Consider the following 25,527-nt stretch of genomic DNA (forward strand, 5'->3'; position numbering starts at 1 on the left):
CTCTCCTGCCCTGAAGGACTGTTATGAGAGATGGAGCCCAAAGTCATGGACTAAATGAACACAACGAACATTTTAGAGGGATGGCCATGGACTAAGGGACTGATAGCTGTGTGTATATATCTCAAAAGATGGAAAGGTGGTGGTGATGAATTGGGATGCATTGGAAAATGTGGGACCTGAGCATGACGTAGATGGTATAGAATAAGGGGTGGGTATTGTCCTGGTTTCAGCTCAGATAGAGTTAATTTTCTTCATAGCAGCTGGATAATGCTGTGGTTTGGATTTAGTATGAGAATAATGTTGATAACACACTGATGTTTTAAATGTTGCTGAGCAGTGCTTACACTAAGTCAAGGAATTTTCAGCTTATACTGCCCTGCCAGCGAGGAGGCTGGAGGTGCACAGGAAACTGGGAGAGGACATAATCTGTACAGTTGACCCAAACTGGCCAAAGGGATATTCCATACCATATGATGTCATGCTGAACAAAAAACTGGATGGAGTTGGATGGGAGTGTGTGGCCACTGCTCAGGAACTGCCTGGGCATTGGTCAGCGGGTGGTGAACAATTGTATTGTGCATCACTCATTTTCTATATTCTTCTATCATTATTATGATTTTCCCTTCCTTTTCTGTCTTATTAAATTGTCTTTATCTCAACCCACGAGTTTTACCTTTTTCCCGATTCTCTCCGCCATCCCACTGGAGCAGACTGAGAGAGCAACTGTGTGGTGCTTAGTTGCAAGCTGGGGTTAAACCACAACACATCTTAACATCTATCTAACTTTAACATAATCAATAGCAACTATCAAACTTCTTATTTAAATTTGTTGCACATCTGTATTTTGCCTTGTTCAGTAATAATATATTATATTGAAAATGCAGGTGATCATTCCCACAAGATAAAGAAAAAATACATATATTTTGATATATATGTATATACAGTCTGATTAGTGTCACCTTTCATCATGACACATAACATGTTAAATCAGGCTTGAATTTCTAATGGTAATCAGTAGCTGATTTGATACGAACATACGAAAGAAAACAACACTGACTTTGTATCCCTTATTAGCACTACCATCCACTTAATTTTTAGAAATCACACAGTACTTTCTTGTTAAACAAGAAAAACTGAACTGATTAAACACATTTGGAACTTTATCTTAGTTTTTCCTTATGTAAAATTATTATTACCAAATCAAAATAGTAATGTTTTTGAACACTTTGCAGAACACAGTGTTTCCTTATCCCTGGAGCACCACAGTTATGATATCTGTAAGTAACTCTGAGGCAGGTGCAATGATAGTTACGATTACAAAAGTAAATGGATCTAATCTCATAACCGATTTCACGGAATTAATGACAGTGATGGCCACTGAATATAAATCCTGCTGACACAACGATCAAATTTTAAAAGATTGAGCTCAGAAAACTTAATATGCACAAACAGAAGTCACAGCATGTGACTGTTTCTTTACAAATGGTGAAACTCATCCAAGCAAGCTGCATTAGTTATGAAGAGTACTTTTACAAATGACTGTGACACGTTATCGTAAATCTACTCCCTGGGGTGACAACCAACATGACTTGTAGTTTAAATAGACCCAAGTAAAGACTGAGGCTAAGTGAGTCTGATTTAATCATACTTATCTTTGAAAAATAATAAAACTGGATTAAAGGCACCCTTCTTTTCCCTTGTGTTTGTACATTGGTTCATCTGAATATTTCAGAATGGAAAGAAGTCGTGCAAAGGACAGTACTACATAATTTTTGGCCCATGCTTCAAGGAATAAAAGAAAAGAAAGGCTATCACTTGCCATCAAGACCTGTACATTTCTCCATTCATGTTCCTTATCAATGTCAAAGGCCAAAGAGTGAAAATACATTTTTAATTAAATTTTAAAACTATACAGCCTAACAAAGTCAGTGAAGTGCATACAAATCATATTATCCAGTGCTTCTAGAAGCTTTAACTCATTTTGCCTTACAGCTAAAAAAAATGTGTGCTCATCGTAGGAGTGATAAACATGGGTAATTATGCATAATTATAGAGCTTAAGTTCCAATTAAGGTTCAATTTCTGTAATAATCCTATCCAAAAGTCTTTTAAGGTTTTTGATGGCACTAATGAAGACCAAGGTAACTCAAGGTAGTAAGGATTCTTATGATTATAGGTAAAAAATGATTGTAGATCCAGGTGGTTTGAATGCATTGACATGCATTAACAGCATTAAGTTTTAAAGTGCATATTTTCTTTTGCTTCAGAACTTTTAATATTACACTATAGCATCATCATAGATGAGAAGAATATTTTTTATATGATACAGAAACACTCTGCTAGCCATATTGAAGGGGGGTTTGGGGTTTTTTTTTTGCATTTGATAGAAGAAAATGATGCATGTTTACATCTTAGTCATTTGTATATTTGCCAGTTCTGTTATGCTAAAAACACAATTCCCAATCCTGTTCCACCTAAATTCCTTTATCTTGTTGCATATTCATTACTTTAATGAGCTTGGAATATTTCACATCTTATTTTATTAATAAGAAAAATAAGATTAAATTAGAAAAAATATAAACTAATACAATTAACATTCCATGTGATATTCTGCAGAAATTGTTCCATAGTAATAAGAATCTATGGAGAATATAAATATCACTTAACTTTTCACTATGTAATTTCACATACATTCAAGTTTTTCTAATTTTATTTGATGAACAAGAATCCTATTATTGCAATATATGCAAAGCTTTAAATTAATGGTCTTGTGCAAGACTAAGTAACTGTACAACTCCAAGTGAAATTTTATCCTAGCTTTTACTTTCAGAATTCCTGAAGACAGTATCTCAACTACAGAAGACTCAGGCTTCAAGGATTGCTTGGGAGGTAGGCAGGGCCAGATAAAGTGATATGACTACAAATGATATGGCAAATAAATGTGCATTCAGGGCAGCTGGAGACAGTAGTTTTGCAGTTCATTAAAAATAAAGAACAGGAATTAACACGCATTAACAGAAAATATTTTTATATATTAAAATGAGATAAGTTCAAATCTAACTGGAAAAAAATATGTTATAGGTTTTGATAGGAAAAAGCTTTGATATTTATGTATGACTCACTTGGTAGACTGTGCTCCTTAAGGCTGCATACCTATAAATCAAAAGGAATCCTGTAGTCCTACTAAAGGAGAATTCACTCACCACCACCACCAACAACAAAAAAGAGTAGGGAACCCAGTACTCACTCAGACCAAATAGTTATTTGCTAATCTCTTCAGAACTGTATTATATGGCTACAGATTTAGATTCCAAACGGCTTGATCCATCTACATCTTTCATAAAGCAGCTTCAAATGACAGTTCATAGGTAGTTTTGATACCATACTTGACTGAAAGTTTAAGCTTTTGCAATGACAAGTTCTTACAATTTGTCCCAGTTTTGGCTGAGATAGAGTTAATTTTCTTCCTAGTAGCTGGTACAGTGCTGTGTTTTGGATTTAGGATGAGATGTTTTAGCTGTTGCTAAGTAGTGCTTACACTAGTCAAGGACTTTTCAGCTTCCCATGCTCTACCGACTGAGAAGGCTGGAGGTGCACAAGAAGCTGGGAGGGGGCACAGCCAGGACAGCTGACCCAAACCGGCCAAAGGGGTATTCCATACCATGTGACATCATGCTCAGTACATAAACTGGGGGGAGTTGGCCAGGGGGCAGTGACTGCTGCTCAGGAACTGGCTGGGCATCAGTTGGTGGGTGGTGAGCAATTGCATTGTGCATCACTTGTTTTGTATATTCTTTTATCATTAATATTATTATTACTATTATTTTCCTTTCCTTTTCTGTCCTATTAAACTGTCTTTATCTCAGTCCGCAAATTTTGCTTTTTTTTTTCTGATTCTCTCCCCCATCCCACTGGGACAGGGGGGAGTGAGCAAATGGCTCTGTGGTGTTTAACTGCCTGCTGGGCTAAACCACAACACAACTTTTTCAGTAAAGGGAAGACTATTCTATTGCTGTTACAACTACAGAAGCTATCGTACTAGGCATGAGCCTATTCTTCCCATTACTTAGTCAAACTCTGAAGATCTCAAAATAGACATAGGAAAATTTGCTTTGTTACCTAGCTGACTGGGGACCAAAAATGTTGGTATTTATCACTTATTAAGGAAAAAAGAAGAAGAAAAAAATGTTGGTTTCAGTGTTTTCAGTTACCTATATGCATAATTATTTCTATTTTGAATTTAAAAAAAACATGAATTTTCATATAAAATGGAAATTTCAGGAAAAAAAGATTGTTCAGCATAAATCAAAATAAGTTTAAGTTTAGATGATTTAATGTATTTAATTTTATGTCTATACATGCATAAGCACATATTTATGTACAACTTTTTAATTTTTTTTGTATATGTATATAAGCATCTATGTAATTTTATACATATCTTGTAAGTATCTTATACATAATTGTATATATAAGTATCAGAGGTCTTTGTTTAATTATAACAGGTTTTAATAACATAAAACCTGGTATTTTCTTGTGGAATATTTAGATTGGACTATGATAAAAAAGTAATTGTAAAGTTTTTACTTATCTGTCTTTTCTGTATTAAATTTGTCTAGCAGTGCTAGTAGAGTTTCTTAGAGTTGTATGACAGATACAGTCAATATCATATAAGGCCATACAATACAGATTATATTAAAATGTTTTACACATACAGCTACAGCTATAAGGAGGTATTCTGGTTTTGCATCTCTGGGTATCATCTATATTTAGCAGTAAGACATGACGTTGCCCTGTTATGTTTAAAGCTAAACCCAAAACGAACTCCAGATACAAACACTTTTGCCACTACAGAACATCAGGGCCAAAATATACATGATAATGTGAATTCACTTAATCTAGGTCACTAAAGATCTGAACTGAAAAGCTTTGAGAGAGGGTGATTTCTTTTCGTACAAGTAAGTATGCATAATTTATCCTTTGCTAATATGATCACTAGCATATTGAAGAGTTAAGAAAAAAGCACATTGCTTGCTTATTTACCAGTAATATTCAGGTTGAGAGGAATTTTTTTTTTACCCCCTCTCATTCCCTTCATGATTTCTCTTGATACCACTTTAGGATACATTTATTTTAAAAGATCATCACCAGGAGATTATAGCTTCTCCCTAACCACTGAAAAAGGATAATTCAAAAAGGGTCCCAGGTGGGATATTGGTGCTCATCCTGAGTACAACTCAGCCATTGTATGTTTCAGCAAATGGTTATGTCAGTGTGCAATGAATCATGAAATTTCCACTATGTTTTTTTTTCTGCTCTCTCTCCAAAACAGGTCAAACTGTATCAGATATGGCAGTCAACTATTCTAGTTACTTACAATAAAAAGGATAATGTTTATGATTGCTTGAAATAAATTCCTTTCCTTCAAAGCAGTTCTTTTTTGACGTCCTTCAGGATTTATTTTTCTATCTATTGGCATAACTATGTTAATATTTTTCAGGTGTTTACATGTAAATGTGTAACGTATTGAAAGTTATTACAAAGTAACATAAATTTACTTAATTATATTCTGAATGTTAGCCAAGTGTAATTACCATCAGATACACTGTTTTTCATTTTGGAAGTACCTATGGAAAATACATAAAGAATAGTCATAAAGAAAAGAGGAATATTAGATAAACATTGCTTTGCACTAGCAATAAAAAATGGTGTGGTTTGAGGTTTTTCATTTAGCAAAGTTGTGGCTAGAACCAGTGGTTTTAAACTGTGTGAAAATGAGTCTGTGTACTCACCCTCCCTTTTCTTGCTTAATTCAAAGATAATTGGGATTCTTACTACTTTGACTTTTTCCAATTTTAATAAAGTCATTGTTTGAAATTATGGTACAAATTTAAGAAGGCAAAAAAGCTTCTGCCACATTGCTGTTGAAAAAATGAAACTAAACCCCCCACACCGTCAGCTGAACACCATATATAATAGGTCTTGACAGAGTGAAACTTGTAGAAGGCATTTATTAGACAGACAAATGCAAACTAAACCAAACATAAATTCACTGTTGATCTTGAGGTATGTTATTGAATTTGCATATCCTTTAGCCACTAATTCATAGTGCACTGGCACAAAGAAAAAATAAATGAACTGATGAGAAAGACCACAAATGGAAGAAAGCAGGAAACAGTATTGAGATTACATTAATTTAATCATAGTCAGTGTTACGCATCAGATAAATGTTAGGGTCCAATGTCTTGTTAAGGGAAAACTTTGTTTCCTTCTTTATAGAAGTAGTAGACATCTTTAATACATATGACAAAAATTCTTGTCACCATTATGAGCCCCTCATGGCAGGAAATGATTGTGCCATAGTGACACTCAGTGATGAAACAAAGAAAGTGTGAAAAGGACTGTAAAAGCCTGAGTGCATTCAGCAATTTTTATGAAACACTACATAGTCCTAAGCAGCAAATGACCTGGTCTGGTGCTACTGTTGCTGGTGTATCCTCTTGCATATTTTTCGGTAAAAGCTAGGTGGCATTCTGTTTCTGCTCAAAAAGTCCTAGGACTTTTTATCACCTTGGCATTCCATTGCTGCCTGTTTGCAGCTAAGAGCTCAAAAGAGTTGGTTGGTAAATTATACTCAATCATGTATAGCCTTAGGGTGCCCTTGAAGCACTTTCTTGAGTCATCATAGTTCTTTATACACTCCAGTTAAAAAGTATAGGACTTTTTCTTAAAGACTGTGTTCTTCATCCATCCAGACCATCATTTCTATTAGTCACAATGATAGAGTCTTGAGGGATGATGAGTGTAAAAAATGCTTGCACTGTGCCCTAAAATATAACAATCCAGCTATTTTAGATCAGTAACAGATTCATGATCCCCAGGCTAGAGTTCTGTGTGGGATTCCATGGGCTACTGGTAGCCAGCTGTTACAGATAGTAATGTACGATTTAGAACAGTCTGTGATAGTGCTAAAAAGGAACTAAAAAGCAGAGTGAAGACATAGGAAAGTTCTACCTCCTCAGCCTGTAATACAGAAGACTCCTGGTGAAAATAGTCTGTAAAGCAGTAAAAGTGAGATCATAATGACCATAGAACATTTTTAGAATTTGTTTATCTTTTCCTGGTAAACTTATTCTGACTCAATGACTCAATCAACTCCGTACATCTTACCTATGTTGATTATTTCAGTTTTTTGGCCAGTTGCATTACAGTGTTTTTTTAACTACATCTGACATCTTTATAGGTTCATTACAAGCTTATTGTAACTGAGTCAAATTACTATATTTAGGATTAACAATGTGGAAAGTCTGTAATACCTTATTAACACTGCAGCAATGACTGTTAACAGCTCACTTGTTGTGAAGGGACACATGGATAAGTTATGTTCTAGCTTGTGTTACAATGACTTTAATTGTGCCCAAAAAAAACTAGCCTGCTTGTGCTATTAGACACTACCAAATAACTATTTCTCTATATATTGTACACAATTTTAAAAAGTAGATATAAAATGCTGTAAACAGAGGGAGGGACAGGCTGATGAATATTGCATGAATAAATCCAGCATGGATATTGTTGCCTGCAGTATCTCTTGCAGAAGGATAGTCTCTGAGATTTGAAAGATTCCCTAGCATATTAATCTTTCAAATTTGACTGTGTTGGAGCCAGTACTTGGAAATGATCAGACTGCAAATTCTCATGCTCTGAAAGTGATCCAGATATAATTATAGTCCTTGAATAGAAAATGCACTGAAAAACAGGGTTAGATCTCTTTCATGTTTAATTACTAAATAATTAGTAATTATATTACTGTATAGTATATAGTAGAGGTGCCATTCTGATATTCTGAGCAGAACTGTGCATTAAACTGCAGTGTTTTATTCCCACAGAGGAAACCTTGTGTTAAGAATGTTGGAGACATTCCTTTCTTATATATTTACCTCACAGTTATGTCCTCAGTTCACTTCTAACAAACTTGAAAGCTATCTGCTTAGTGTTCAAAAGGACTTGGGTATCTCCAGGCAAGGTAACATCAGACAGACAGACAGATTCATCTTTCTCTTTTTGCCACACGTCACTGCTTGCCTAGTCTCTGTGGGTCATGGAGCAAGCTCAAGCATTGTAATGCTGATGATCAGTACAGCTTAGCTGATATTGTACTTTCTGGGCTCTGTTTTGGACCACTCCAACTTGCTGTCTCAAAGAGAAATGTGTTCTAGAAAAGCTAACTGTATATCGATGTGAATGCAAGCCAGCTGGTATAAAGTAGTCTTGAGGCCAGAGTTTGGTCCAAGGTAATACTTTATTTAAAAGTATAGAAGTAGCCTATATTTTCCAGTGAAGAATATTTATGCAGGGGGACTGTCACGACCTAAAGGGTTACCTGGCCTGCGGGTGTATAGAAGTTGCAACCATGGGCTCAAAAGATTCTGTAATACACAAGGACATGGAGGCTTTATCCTCTAAATTTCTCTACTTTATTATAGATTACCACAAACAGAACAGAAATCACCACTAGCAAATACCACAAAAATCACCACTAGCAAGTATACCTATGACTAATAAAGTGAATAAATATATATATATCAAGCTATTACAAATTACTATCAGCAATCAATAATAAAACATCAATCATTATTATAGCAACAACCAATATTATAACAACAACCAATAACAGCAACCACAAGTAGGCATATACTTTTACAGGCTACTACGAACTTATCACTACTGAAGCAAATTTAACTATATAACAGCAGATATGTTTATGATAAACTACTTATATGGATATATAATACCAGTGTCAAGTGAATTAGACAGATTTCAGAAGGCACCAAAGAATCCCAGTGGGGAGGACAAACCAGTCCAGAGAGGGACCCAACCATCCCAAAGGTGGGAGGACAAACCAAACTGACCACAGAAGTGGTCCCAGAGGGGTACCAATAAAAGTCTTACTTCAAAAATGATCTGTGTCACAGAGCTTAGTGTCAGCCAGGCACCCCCAGTGAGAGTCCAAGATCGCACAGAAAGTTCATGTAGAGAATTTAACCTGTTTAGGAAAAGTGCATGCAGCACAATAAGATCTCAGAGAGAGAGGCTAGTGTCAGTGTTACCTGTGATGTCCTTACAGGAGTGGACTATATTGTAGGTCATATATGAGTTATGTTTCTTTCTGGAATGTTAACTGGAAGGAAAGCAGGATACCCCACAGAGCCTAAAATTATATAAGATGCCTATGTTTAAGAACTGAATCTTGCTGTAGTAACTCAGCATAAAAGATTGGGATATATTTTTAGATTAAGAACCTTGAGGTACAAGGAGGTGTATACATGTGAGCTAGATTTCTAAGGCTCCATTACATTCAAGTGAGCTCTAGGACTTGATCTGGTTATAACACTAATAGTTATTTAGTGTAATTTCACATGCCATAGTGTAATCAGGACATGTGTGGAAGGTTGATACACGAGTCTGGATTTAGAGCTCTGAGAAACAAATCCTTTTAGAATAGGTGTTAGAGGCTCCACAGTGCCTAATATAATAGTAAACACAAATAGTTAGGCAACTGAATCTTGCCTTTTACACTGAATAACTCTTCAGTTTTTTTGGGCTACTCCTCTGTTTGAGATCCTTCTTCTGAACCTTCCTGTAACTCATCTGATAACTATTAAAACTGCACAGTTCAAGATGGTTATTAGAGCAAGATCACAACTCAAACTTACCCCTAGCTAGATGGGTGTCTTAGTCATAAGGCCGGGTTCCTTTTGTGTTATCATCTAATGTAAGATCAATGACTCCTTGTCTTCTCCTGAGATACTTTTCTCCACTTTCCTTCCAGAAGGAAATAATGACTTTCAAAAACATTTTCATAAGGCACTTTTGAATAAAGTTTTGAATTCATTATGTTTCAAATTGGTGAATTATTTGTGGACCTCAAGTAGTTGATGGACTACTTTGTTTGGCAATTGATTGTTGTGGACATTGAGCAGTCTGTGGACTACCTTTTATACATCTGCAAAAGATAACTAGGAATACCAAGTTGGATTTAAGCTATCATAGAGAGGATTTCATTCCTCTAAAAAGTTGAAATCACTTGTAGTTAAAGTTAATGCTATTTATATTATAAATTATTTCAATTTTTGCCAAATTAATTCTCAAAATGTAGCTCTGGTATGTTGAATGAAGAAATTTTCTCTGTTAAGTAAATTTCTCTTGTTTTGTAAAAAGCAATGAGCCCTCAGAACTTCCTTCAACTAATCTTCAGGTTCTATTAAAGTAAAATAACAGTAATATTGGTTCTGTGGCTTGCTTAATATATGCTATGTTCACACTATTTACTGTACTTTTCTCAGGGGAGAGACCTGTGGCTGGCAGGCAAATTATTCTCAGTAGTTCACATATGCATTGTTGTGTGATTGCACCTTCTAAAGCAGGTTGACTAGGTTTTCTCCCCTCTTCACCTAGCCCTGGATCTCCTCTTGAGTCAACAAAATATTATTATTTTTCTGGGTTTTTTTGTGTATTTCCTTCAATGTAAAGGATCTGATATGATGTGAAGGCTTTGTTACAGGTTTTCAGAAGTGTGTTTTAAAACATGGAAATTGCATTTGGAATTTGGGATATAGTGTTGAAGGGCTGAATAAGCTTGAATGAGTTGAAATGCTTGCAATCTCATCTATACTACCTAGTGTCAATGGTACTGGAAAACTACACTTTCCAGGAAGTGTACCAGATACCAGGAAGTATTGGTTTCTATCAACATGTTTTTATTAGTCTGAAAATATGAATTTTATAGAAATGACATCACAAGAGTGGGAAGAACAGAGTGGGTGACAATTCTTCAGTGACCTAACAATTTCATTCTGAAAAGCAGAAAATGAATAGACTTTAAAACAACATCTAATTAGAGTTTTCATAATCCCTGGGAAATATAATACAGTAGAAGAAACTGAAAAACATAGAAACATCAAAGAAAAACATGCAAATTTCAAACAATTAAAGTGACTTTTTTTTTATACAGAAGTGATATTATTCTTTAAACAGTTCTACAGAGACATGTCAATGAAAATAGAACTTTGTCTTACCGCTAAGTCAACCAGTTCCTTTAAAAGCATACAAATCAAATGGTTATTTTTAGATCAAAAAAATCCCATTTATAGCTTTACAAAGAAATCTATTCAGAGTGTATGAAATATAATTGGAATTTTAAATACTTGCAATACCTTAGAAAGAAATAGAGTTGTTACATATATAAAGCATTCCTAATAATCTTTATTTATGTTTTACCCACAGCTCTCTATTTTGGAGTTGATTGAATACTTCTAATCTAATGTAAGAGTATTTTAATGGATAAAAATTATTTTAAAAATCTACTGTGATTAATGGGGCACCATTATCAATAGATAAGCATCTAGAGGTCTTGAACAAATAAAAAAGAAGACTTTATAATTTCCTTTCTGTGCTTTTTTCCCCCTTTTTAATATTTAATGCAAGTCATCGGGGATTAAAAGTCATACAATACTGGCTAAATGACCAGCCAATATGCTCATAAAACTCATGAGGTTTTTCAGTATCAGAGAACCAAGTTACCTCAGTTGCTCTGTAGTGTTCTCTGCAATGGATTACAACTATTGGTTACATTAAATGTTCCATAAAATGTCCTAGCTGAAACACTTAGACAAGATTATAAAATATTGCATTCTTCTACCAACTGCAGTGATACTAGGCAAATATACAAAACCAAACTATGTTTAGTTTATTAATGAAATCTGTGCCAAAAATGCTGCAGACTTAAAATCAAACTAAAACCCAACCCAACCCAAACCTGCTGAATGGCACCAAACACCATTTTGGTGTCTACTTGTCCTGAATGATATTTCAGCAGATCCGGACCACCAGACCAAATGAAACTGTAATTACAAGTATGCTATGAAATGGACAGCTTCAAATCCTAATCAAAAGCTGTTACATATGAATTTTCTTATGTATAATTACATCTGTGAACTATAAATTATCATCAAGAAAACAGTACTACAAAAAACCATAATGATTCCCATCATGAGTTACACATTCAGCCACCTAGTTCTAGGTCCTTCCTTCCTTCAACATTAAGTTATCAGTTATCTGCCACTGAATATTTGTTATGAACATTGGATACTAAATTATTATTTAATTTTTATTAAAGGAAACATCCTGGAACAAATAATTGAAAATACATTTTTAAGTCCTAGCACACTCTACAGACACAAAGAGTAGACTGGAAAAAAACATTTTTAGGAACTGACAATTTCTTATTAAGATTAAATTGCAGTAGAACTGTTTGTCCTTCTTTACTCTGTCTTGTTCTTTTTTGGTTTCACTTACAAAGTCCCAAATATTGATGAATCTGCCTGAGACAAGGAGATTACAATTACTATTCTTCCATCATGCAAATTAATGCACTTGAAAATGTTGATGAAATGAAGATTTAACTACATTAATTCTGTGTGTAAATGATACCACTATGACTAGGATTATAATGAGCCTAGGTAAAGACAATACTAAGTTCTAGTTTCTTTCATATTAAGTGTTATTTCAATTAAAAAAAAAAAAATCAATACCACTACATAAAACGTACACTTAAATACATATAGTATAAAATGAAATTTTACATATTCTTTTCCACCAAAAAAGCAGTTCAAACATTCTGAAACTAGTCCAAATACAAGTCATTAGTTCTATTAATGGAGGTAAAAAATACACAGGCATGAATTCCTGAAAACATTATCAACTTTTTAAAGTAGATCTGGCTCTAAAGGTATTTTCTAGAGATGTATGTGTAATATGTTTTATTTTGTCATATTACTCGTGTAAGAAAAGCAAGACACTCATGCCTATATTTGTACTGTATATTCATAAAACCACTACTTACATTAGTAATGCTATTCTGATTTATGTATGTTAAAAATCTACTTTTTGATTTTCAATTTCTATTCTAGCTCATAAAAGGCAAAAATCAATATTTACATCATTTGCACTTAATATAGAATGTATTTTAAAGTATTTATATTATTCATCATTAACTTCCTATAACCAGAGAGAATGGACATTGCCAGCAAACAGTGTGAACAACATGAAGTGTGAAGCTGCTGATACTAAAAATGGAAAGTCTATAGTACACAAATACTAGGGATCTTTTTTCGAAAGAGAAAAAAAAAAAAAAGAGAAAAAAAAGAGGAAGGAAAGGGAAAAGGGTAACAGGAAAAAAAGAAGGAAAAGAACTGAAGCTATCATCCAATCAGTTTATGCATTAACAGTTATGCAGCACTAACTTAGATCTGTTACCTCCAATTTCTGCACATACTACACAATAACTGGTCTAGATAAGTTGGCCTGTGCTTGTTCTGCTTCCCTTCACAGAACTTGGGCTCTGGTGGCTAATTTATAAATTACTTCAGATGCTCTTTTTACAAATATGAGAATTTAACCAGGTTTTAAGTTTCTTCAAGGAAAATATGAGTGTTTCTGATTTTGTATGTTTATATTTTGTCATCACATCAATAGCTGAAAACTGAAAGGAGTAGGTGGGATCCTGGTAAGCAACAGAAGCCTACACTTGTATAAATGTACAATTCTTGTTCTAGTAATCAAACATTTTCCCTATTGTGCTTTAGTACAGGAGTATTGTAGTTCTTCATATCTATATGTTCCAGCTAATTTTAGGCAATTAAAATGTCAAGAAATTTAACAGAAATCATTCTTCCCCTCCCCCCCCAAAGAAAACCGCACCCCACAAATCAAACAAAAACAAAGCAAGACACTTATAAGTAGCAAAGATTTCAATGATTACAGTGATTTGCCAACTTTTTTCAGTGCATCAGTGAATTACAAGTATCATATGATGATTTGTATTATTATCTTGCACTCTGATGTCAACTTGTCTGCAAGATCTGTTTGATCCAGACTTCTTTATAATCATACCTAATTCCGTTCTGATTTTCCTAAGAAGTTTTCTTCACTCAACACTCAACCTTTTTCTCCTTTCTGATTTCACTTCTGTTGACATTGCATTACTGAGCCTGGGAGCCTTTTCTGGGTTAATTGGTCCAGGTGGATTAATTTGGCATCTAATTACACAACTGTTTTTTGATACCGCTATGAGTTTTTCAGGGTCACACTAAGTGAACTGCATTTGGATACTTTTTAAAAAAAAAATCAGGAATAGTTTTTCATTATTTATTTTCTTAATCTGATGATGAGCTCAGTCCAAATCCCTTTGAAACTAGTGGCTAAATTCTCATTTACTTGATTGGGTGCACAATCAGGCCTGAAACACATGTATAGATATATGTTAACTGGCACATTTTAGACAGTGCATTAAAAACCATATGCTGTCTTTAACTGTTTGAAATACTCGCAGAGCAATCACATTCCTTAGCCTCCCTCTTTTTTAAAGCATATGTAGGCAGACACCAACACATATACACACATAATAATACATTTAGTTTCTACAATTTCAGTGGGGCAGTACTCTTCAAATACATATAAAGTCACTTTTTCAAACCATTATGACCAATATGTATGATCCTACACATGATATTCGCAGATTTTGTGAACCAATAAAGGACAGGTCTTGTCTTAACCTATATGCATAAACGTTAAATATATGCATTGGCTGAATGTGTTTCATCAGTGATGGATGTCAAGCATTTTATCTGCTAATCTGTCATCCTTGATTTTGTGGCATCATTACTGTCGTGGTTTAACCCCAGCTGGCAACTAAACACCACACAGCTGCTCACTCACTCCCCCTCAGTGGGATGGGGGAGAGAATCGGAAAGGTAAAAGTGAGAAAACTCACTTTTATGCGGGCTAACATAAAGACAGTTTAATAGGTAAAGCAAAAGCTGCACACACAAGCAAAGCAAAACAAGGAATTAATTCACTACTTCCCATGGGCAGGCAGGTGTTCAGCCATCTCCAGGAAAGCAGGGCTCCATCACGCGTAATGGTTACTTGGGAAGACAAACGTCATCACTCCAAACATACCCCCTTCCTTCTTCTTCCCCCAGCTTTACATGCTGAGCATGACGTCATATGGTATGGAATATCTCTTTGGTCAGTTTGGGTCAGCTGTCCCAGCTGTGTCCCCTCCCAACTTCTTGTGCACCCCCAGCCTACTTGCCTGTGGGGTGGTATGAGAAGCAGAAAAGTCCTTGACCCTGTGTAAGCACTGCTCAGCAATAACTAAAACATCCCTGTATTATCAACACTGTTTCCAGCACAAATCCAAAACATAGCCTCATGCTAGCTACTATGAAGAAAATTAACTCCCTCCGAGCCAAACCCAGCACAATTATACACAATGCTACACTCAGAAAAGTAGGAACAAAATGCACAATTCATTCTTAAATCTGCACCTGATGCTACAAAACATATTTAAAAAATGTAAAACAGCACCACAAGAAATCCGGTCAGGATAACAGACAGTCAAAGTTAATTATTATTCTTACCACTTTCCTCTCTTAACCACATTATTTTGTACATACTTTTGACAGCTGAAAATTATAGGAACAAGCTATGCATTGTAGTACTGGTATTGCAATATCGGTATTGTAATACACTAATTCTCTAATTAGAGACATAATAAATTACTTAAATAGAGCCATACAAGTCAAAGCAGGATGAACAAATATTGTGACAGAAGGATGACAAAAAACAAGAAGAGAAATTATACTAGTACTAGAGAAAGAGGACAGAAAAAGAAATGGAAATACGGGAAAGGACTAAAGGGAAAAAAAGGACTACTGAAATATGCTTCTGGGCTACCATTAAGCTGAATGAACATTTTATCTGCAACCATTCTAAAATGACCAATAAAATCTAGGTGTTAGTGATATAAGATGAATTTATACAAGACTCAGAGAAGATTTAGATCTTCTAAAGAAGGTAGTTTAAATGCTTGGGTTTTGTTTCTTGGGTCTTTTTTTTTTTCATATTTGGAAATTTCTTAATGACTCAAAAGCCTTTGAGTCAAAACCATTTCTGTAGGTTTCATTTTGCCTGTACATCTACTACGCAAAGGAAAAAAGAAAAAACCCAAATCACTTGTAAACTAACATTAAAAATAGCTTTAGCTACAAATGGTAGAATTCTCAGACCTGAGAATTTTGTGAATGTCTTGAAAAAAGCCAATATTTCTACCAAATGTATCACAGTAGTTCGTATGATACATTGACCATTTTTAGACAAGTCTGATCCTTGGGTATTGAAATTGGTACTATGTATACTGTGTAACTAACAGTCAGTTCAACTGCAGTATGATGTTTCTCCTCAATGACTTGACTGTGCTTAACACATGCTGTCTTCTACATCATTGGATAGATATATTAGAAGCATTTTTGTTCACAACAGCTCTTGAGCATAACAGTTAATCAAGAAAACATACTCATTACAGCATGAGAGCCCACTTCCCTCCCTAGAATGTCCAGACTTTAGTCTGTATGTAGACAGCTGTGGTTAATATACCTCATATATCTATAGATTTAAAAGCATTTGTAAAGCTCTTAATATTATGCTGAAGTAATACTTTAATGTAGGATCTCTGTCAAGTATCATGGCTTCTAAGGTGAAAAACACAATGTCTCCATCTATAGAGGCACTCTTCTTTGTTTTTTATTGCCTGCATTGTGAAATTAGGTCTTTCTTTTAAGAGGACTGGCTCACTAGGCATCTTTAGAATAGGATAAGAATTAGGTAACTATATTAAGATGGGCAGGAGTCATACTTAATAAACAATGTGCAAAATGACACTGAAGAAAGTTTGATATATATGTACAGATATGCTTTCTAGAATAACTACATAACTATGTAAATATAGCTGTATATATAGCTATGTGTAAATGTAATTATATGTTTATGTACATACATATGTGTGTGTATATATAAAAACCCACCTATTTTGCTGTAGCTATGTAACTCCTATAATTATTTATAAAGCAGTAGTAATGGAGCTGGGATTCTGGTGGACAGCAAGTTGAGGAGGAGCCAACAATGGCCCATTGCTGCAAAGAAGTATAATGGTATCCAGAGCTGCACTAGGAGGAGTGCTGCCAGCAGGTCAAGGGAGGTGATCCTTCCTCTCTGCTCAGCACTGGTAAGGCCACATCTAGAGTACTGCGTCCAGTTCTGGGCTCCCTAGCAGAAGAAAAGTATAGACTTACTGTAGCTAGTCCAGCAGAGGGCCACTAAGATGATTAAGGGGCTGGAGCATCTGACATACAAGGGGAGGCTGAGAGAGCTGGGACTATTCAGCCTGGAGAAGAGGAGGCTCAAGGGGGATCTCACCAATGTGCATAAATACCTGATGGGAGGGAATGAAGAAGTGGCAGCCAGACTGATCTCAGTAGTGCCCACTGGCAGGACAAGAGGTAATGGGCACAAATTAAAAAGCATGAAATTCCAGCTGAACACAGGAAAAATCTTCTTTACTGTGAAGTTGGTCAACTGTAATAGGTTTCCCAGAGAGGTTGTGGAGTCTCCATCTGTAAAGATATTCAAAATGCAACAGGACACAGTCCTGAGAAACCTGGCCCAGCTGATCCTGTTTGTGCAGGGAGGTTGAACTAAATGACCTCCAGAGGTCCCTTCCAAGGTCAAGCATTCTGTAATTCTCTGATTTTCTGATTCTGTGATTTTTTGACTGCACACACAGATTTAAATTATCTGAGGCAGAAGGCAGGGGGAAGTTGACATATTTCATGCACCCTGAAAGAATGCTTTGATAACTGATGTGTTCAGATCATCTCATGCTCTTGCTGTACTATAACTACATAATAATAAAAGCCCTATCTCTACTAGCATATACTTTGCAGATGATTTAGCAATGATTCCAGAATGCTTGACCATTGGATCTTGGCTGGGTGACTGTGAGATAAACTACAATTGCCTCAGTAGAATTAAAATTAAGATCTCTTTGGCCACGAACTTCAGGTGTCAGGGTAACTGAAAATACTAAATTCATATACCAGTATAGCTGGTACCCAAAATTTGTTTACCAAAATAACCAGTAGGTTAAGTAGCAACTGCATAAGACTTTTCAGAATATCAATTTGGATTTAGATTCCTAAATTTCACCTGTGAACTTTGTGGGATCACAGTTAGAACAGTATATTTATTTATTTTTCATTTTATGTTGCACCAAATTCCCTACATTATCAATAATTACAGTCCATGTCTTCTAAATATTTAAGAGCTGAGTCTTGCGCAATACAAGTCTGAGAGAGTATGAGAGTTAATATGAGTATCTGACCCAACTCTAGAGGCATGCCAAGATACTTTATCACATTACGTTTTCAATTCCTTGCAGGGTTTTCTTCAGGTTACTAATTAATTTATTTTGTTCTTGGGGCATAACATTTCTCACTGACAAAACACAGAAGTTAATTATATTGAATTGTTTGCACTTTTATAATGTATTTGCAATAAGAAAGCTGTAATAATAAAAATGGAAACAGAAGTGGCATCCAGATCTAATTCACCCCATTGCCCCAGGTTGGAACATCCATATATAATCCTTCCTAGCAAATGACTGTTTAAACTTTTCTTAAAGTCCTCCAAAGGTAATGACTTAATGTACTACCTTGGCAAATTAAACGAATTTGAATCTTTTTTGGTGGTTAATCTAAATCTTCTCTGTCATAATAGTGGAGATGGACAACATATTTTCTTCCTCTCTGGTGGTGTATTTTATGTATTTAAATCTCCAGTCTTCTTGTCTTTCAACAGTACAATTTTACTTCTTTTCACCTTGCCTTGGAAGTCATATTTTCTAAAGATATAACCATTTTTGTATATTTCCTTCGTATTTTACTCAATTAATCCATGTTTTTTCCCTGAAATATGGTAACAATCTTGACAAAAGTTTCCCTTTTAAGGCCTTATTAAGGCTATAGAAAACATAAAAATTACTTGCTGATTTAGAGACAATGGTCCTATACATATTTTTTTGGTATTTTTAATATAAATTTATGTTTATTATATTTATATATGTACCTACAACTCATTTATTTGTTCTAGATGCTCTTTGATAACAGATTTTCCTGGACAGGCAAGTAAATAGTTATAGTCCCATTTTGAAGACTAGTATTCACTGTAAAATTAAATGAGGTTAGGACCCCATTTTCATAACTGTTTCCACTTTTTTTCAAAGTACTATTCTCCTTGAACCTAGCTGAAAGATACATAACAAAACATTTTCTACTGTTTGGTTTTTTTTTTTATTTTTGAAGTACATCACCCTAATACATTACTTGTACAAAAAAATATTGTACATCTTTCACTTTCCTTTAAGCCTAAAAGTGTGGAGGTAACAATGTATAACCTATATCACTTAAGAAATTAAGTGCAGACAAGATTCAAAGGTAGACAAGGTGTCAACTTTCTATCAGGACTAAATTTTGCCTTCTGTTTGACCAGGGCATACTCTAGTGAAATGGTTCCAAAGAAAAAAAATAACCTTTATTACTCTTGTTTTTATTATTATTATTGTAATTGTTATTGTTATTATTATTAATTCTAGTGAGAAATAACTAGAAATACATGAAAACATGCCTTGAAACTCAAGAATATATGTATTACGTAGACTAAACCACCTTCAAAATATTACAAAATTTGCAAACCGTGTTATCACAGGATACGTGAGGAGTACTCTGTAAGGAAAGAAGTCTGATATCAATCTCTCCTTCATTGTCTGACACTTTTTTCCTGTTTCTTGTCAACATTAGCAGTCTCTTGTTTTCAAACAGTATCTCTTCCTGCCAAGACCTAGAGACTCATACAGAGCTTACATCTGGGTAATTCAAATTCTGTAATGATTGATCCATTATGCTTTTCTGTAGTTTCACTTTGATTCTAAATTTATCAGGAAACAGTGGTTTTGATTTTAGTTTAAAATGCTTAGTCATAAAATGATACACATCTTCCTTCTGAATTGCATTTTATGATTATGTATATTAGAATTTCTTCCACATTTCTCATCATCACAAATGCCAAGCTAAGTATTCCTCTAGCAAACAGAATGTATCAATTTCCAATTGTATTAAAATCTAGAATGTTTTCGAGGCAAAATTTTATTAGTGAAAAAATTTACAAAATAACAGCTTCACGCTCATGTTATACTCTCCGATAACTGAATTCCTGTTTAGTGTTGCTAGTTGTCGTAATAATATTAAAGCCCAAATTAAATTTCCTTTCATACTTTTAACTAGTAAACCTTCAAAGATATCTGCTTAGAAATAATCCTAAATACTAGTGGTGCCTTTAATTAAGAAAATGTGACTTGTAATTTTAAAGTAAATAATGACAAAATGTTAGGAGAACACTTCTCAAATCTTCTGTAACAATATACATTGATTACAATCCTTCATCCTGCTTCAGGAATGCTATCTCTGAATTCAAGATATAACTGACCTGTGTTGAAGAGAGAGTAACCACCCCCCCCCCCCCAACTCCAGACTTTCTTCTCTTAAATTACTCTTTAAATTCCATTTATGTTACCAAACTTTCTATTTTTTTTCCTTCTTTTTGCCACTGATGGCATCTCCACATTATTACACCGTCAAACTGCAAAACCATTTCTCAGGACTACAGGAGGTAAATCACAAGATTTTTGAACTGTGAACTATTGTTTCTGTCTGTGCGTGTATAGTGCTCTGTAAAGAAGGTATAATTACTCTTGTGAGAAGGAATATTGTTTGGGGAAATAAGCTCATATAAAGAACACTGTCAAACAATGCCAAAGGCTCAGAAGAGAAATATGTAAAATAAATACTTCATTAATTAGCCAAGATACTGTAGGGATTGAAGGCAGTTCCTACTTTATCTCCATCTGAATTAAAAATTGCTTAAAGCTGGTTTAGTTCTTCGTGGTTGGGGTTATGTCTTTGGAAAAGCTTAACTTTCATAAAATAACAAATTTATAGAAAAATACTCTTTATCAATACTGCAGCCAGTTTTGGTTTTGCAGAAAGCAGGGAAGGAGTTCAGCGCCTTTGAGATCCACTATTGTTAACTGTGCTGGAATCAAGCTAAAGTTTACTTTGGTTTACTTCAGGGTCTTTTAGGATTCTCAGAACTACTGGTAGTTTCTTGGTACAAAGTTCCCTGAAGCACTTTTTCAGTTTCTAACTGAAAATTCTTGAGTCCTATGAATTTTTCCTAGTATTTCTACCATGATGTCTTCCAATTACATGTCTTGTGCTAGTCTGAGATACATACATGCAGGATTTGGTCCAGGGCCCAGAACCAGGGCCTGAAAGTGCATTAACTGTGTTTAAAATGTTTGTACTAATTCAAATGCATGTCTTGCATGGCTGATCTGCACGTGTGGAAGAAAGTCTAGTGTGTTGCACTTACTACACATATATGAAGAACTCTGCATTGCGTGCAGTATAAAGTGCTCAGTCCATGAGCCCATAAAGTTTCCAGTGCCTTCTTGGATCTTAAAATCACCTTTTTTTTTTTTTTCCCCTCAACCCATTGTTTCTCAAGGCTGATAAACTGACTTAATAAGCTCAGTTATCTAAAATTATCTCTTGTTATCAGCCCATGGGACTAAATGTTAGGGATGAACAGTTCTGACCTTTTCCAAGAAAAAGGTTAATTTATTGTTCATAATGAAATAGACCATTTGTAGCAATACTTTTTAGGAGTTAGTCTTCCACCTTTTGATTTTCTCCTTTTTTAAGGCAAAGACATCATGGTGTTTTCCCTCAATTTCATTTGCTCAGAATTACTCTAAAGTGATTGTTGCTTCATTCCTCAGCAGCTGTTCTTTATAATGTATTATTTTATGCTCCTTTTTCTAGCTATGTTTTTTTAGATCTGGTTGTTCAAATAAGTTGTATGCTATAGTTTATATTCTCTGACTGAATAAAAATACAAGTATTTCCACCAATATTACTTGCACATGAGACTGAATTTAGTTTCTCTGATAATTTGTATATGTAAAACTCAATTGCTATGAACATCTATGGAAAAGAAAGACAGGAGAGGCATGAAGCTAGCCAAGGCATTTTAAAAAGAGTCAACAAGTATTCACATTCTTTTAGCATTATTCTCTCACTGTAGCTTTCCAAGAATCAGATATCCTACTAGTCCCTCCACTGATTCCAACTAATATTGCTCAAAATAATTTCTAACTTTAATATCCAACCCAGTTCAGTCTATTGAGCCAATAAAAATAATGTGCTAGTATGAATAAGAATAAAGCCATTTCCCATTTTGTGATTGTGACTAAAAATTCATCAAAAAGACACAAAAAGACAAAAACTCATATCTGTCAGCAAATCCTTTGTTATTCATTTTTGGAACCATCATTCTTTTCAATATTTCTTTTGAAAGTGCCAATTTGGAAAAGTAGTAGTAGATTCTTTGTCATTTAAATTTAACAGTCTTTAGAATTCTGCAGGTTTGAGATTTATTTTTTGTTATTTTTGTTAACTTGTCTTCTGGGTGTGAATCAAGCAGCTGGGTGGGGTTGTTTGCTTCTTTGTTTTTTTCTAACACAGACGTTCAATTAAGTATGGCATTGTGATACTAGGTATTACAATGATCTCTTATTTAATCAGTGTGTAGGAAGAGCTGATGATAAAATGTTTTATCATTTGTTACTTTTTGTGAATATTTATTCTAACAGCAAAAGCTAACTTCAATGGAGATTTGCACAATTTAGAGTCTAGAGAAGGATGATTGTAACAAAAATGTGTTTCTTAAAAGATTAATGCTGTATGTTGGGGGAAAAAAGTCTTGTAATAAAGAATACTAAATTTGAGGTAAGGGGAAAATAAGATTTACTATCTGGAGACTTATTTTTTCTTTATTAATTGTGAAGGTATGATCTTAGATAATTAATTAATATCTAACTTCTAATATGTTACTTAAGCTAGGTAAATGTCATCCTTTGTTCTGCCCAGTTCTTTATCAGCTGAATCTGCAATAATGCAGAGTCATGGGGACACAATAAATTAACCATTAAATGGATAGCCTGGATATCAGCAGCTTTCTAGCAGTGACTTCTTAGAAAGGACTTCAGAATCAGACCAGGAAATAAAGCACATTTGGCATTGTTAAGCTAAGAGGTGTTATGTCACTCACTGTTGTTATTCAAAAAGCTAGATTAAAGGTAGCCCAGTTCCATCTGTACTCTTGTAAGCAGAGTGTAGAAATCTACATAGATTACAATATTCTGAAAAAAAACAACTACAAAAATATTATAATTTTCTACAGACAGTAAAATTTCCATAATGTTTCTCCAGTATTACTGTAAGTTCCAAATATCCTTAGGTTGTTGGCCATATCACTTTGCTTATCTTTATCACTACACGGGATCACTGAACTGGGGGAGCAGTCTCAATGGCTAGAGAACATTCTAAATGTTACATTATTTCATAATGTTAGATTATTTCATGTGAAACATGCTGAAACTGCTGTCAGACTTTATCTTCTAGGAAATTAAGCTGCATTATCTCATACAATGCAGACTTGTTATAAAAGCAGCAAGGCAAATGTAGTGGGTAGTTGTCAGGAGATAATCACCCCCCTTGGGAATTATATATACTCTGCTAAATCTCGTATCCTTTGCAGCCTTAGGGATATGATTATATTATGACAAAAACACCCCTGTTGCATTACTTACATTTTTCAGTCAAGGACTACCTGCAATCATCCAGTTGAAATACCTCAAGAGGGCATTTCTCTATGCTATTAAATTTCAAGTTTTAAATAACCACAGGAGAGAATATCTAACATTCAGCTACAGAATTCTAAAACTTTGTTAAACTTTGTTATTGGAAAGTATCAAAATAAGAGGTTTCTGTAAGAATACTTAGTTTATGTTAATATTATACAAAGAAATTAAATAAGACCTATGCATGGCAATAATCATAATCATAAAAACCATACAAACAGTACCGATACAAAAATAACATTTAAAATAATAAATTAGAAATAGTATTAGAATCAGAAATAGCACTATTTATTTTCTGTTTTCAAAGCCCTAAGCATACATTAACTAATTGTAAGATCAATGCTAGCATTGCCTCTGAGCTGATTAGAATACAATGACAGGAAAACCGAAATATGGTATTCTGGTATCTTTTTGACCATGACTATGTAAACAATACCCTTCATCATAGAGTGATTGTATTTAAATTTAACCTTAAAAAATACTCAGCTATGGATTTGGTTTAACATTTGATGAATATATCTATGAAAATCTTAGGATAATTTAGTGGTTGTTCACTTCAGCAGCTGAAAAGAAGAGCACTGGGGGGGGAGAAAGAAGCTTTTTCCCCTCTTTGTGGAAATTAAACCCCAGTTTTTTCATTTTGCTTAATTGCAACACTATTTGAAACTTAAAGAGAATGTTTCTTTTGGGCATCCATGAAACAACACATGAAAGAAGGTCTTAAAAATGAATGTTGCCAGTGGAGGAATAGACATCATCATTTATTTAACAGCCTATGGAGTAGAGCAGCTAGCCTTCAGGGCCTGAACCCACATTCTCTTTTTCCAAGAGTCAGGTTTTAACCTTAAGACTACACATTATTGTGGCTGTATGTGTAACTGTAATTGAGCACCAGTTAAAAATATTTAAACTAGCTTTTAACAAACTATTTTTTGTATCAGAATTACATAGTAGTATAGTGTACAGCCAAGGCAATTTGTCTGCTAATTGAAAACTTTAAGATAAATTAGGAGTACAGACAGAATGTTAAGCCAAAGAAGTTAGGCTACCTCTTGTTAGTTCAGATATCTCATCGCAGTATTGAATTCCGATTATTATAAACAAGCCTTTAAATAGCAATTTAAAGTTTACATGTATTTATATGTAGTGGAGACAGTCCAACAGAAAGGAAAGGTGCTTACCCTATAGCTTTGTGATTAGAACAGTCTTTACTTCTGAGTTGAACATCCAGGTTAAATTAGGTGAGAGTAAGTTAGTATAGACATTTAAACAAATTTGTCTAAAAATAAATGCATCAACATGCGAACTAGATTTCTACGATCCCATTATATTTACTAGAAAACTAGTGGAGAACTAATACTTCATTCAGTTTCCTTATGATTTACTTGAAATTTAGTAGCTTGCTTTTCAGAATCATAGAATCATTAAGGTCGGAAGAGACCTCTAAGGTCATTGAGTCCAACTGTCAACCCAACAACACCATGTCCCTAAGTGCCTCATCTACGCGTCTTTTAAATACCTCCAGGGATGGTGACTCAACCACTTCCCTGGACAGCCTGTTCCAGTGTTTAACTACTCTTTCAGTAAAGAAATTTTTCCTCATGTCCAATCTAAACCTCCCCTGGCGCAACTTGAGGCCATTTCCTCTCGTCCTATCGCTAGTTACTTGGGAGAAGAGACCAACACCCACCTCGCTACAACCTCCTTTCAGGTAATTGTAGGGAGCGATGAGGTCTCCCCTCAGCCTCCTTTTCTCCAGGATAAACAACCCCAGTTTCCTCAGCTGCTCCTCATAAGACTTCTTCTCCAGACCCC

This window comes from Pygoscelis adeliae, unplaced genomic scaffold (assembly GCF_000699105.1).
Source record: "Pygoscelis adeliae isolate BGI_AS28 unplaced genomic scaffold, ASM69910v1 Scaffold44, whole genome shotgun sequence".
Classification (NCBI taxonomy): Eukaryota; Metazoa; Chordata; class Aves; order Sphenisciformes; family Spheniscidae; genus Pygoscelis; species Pygoscelis adeliae.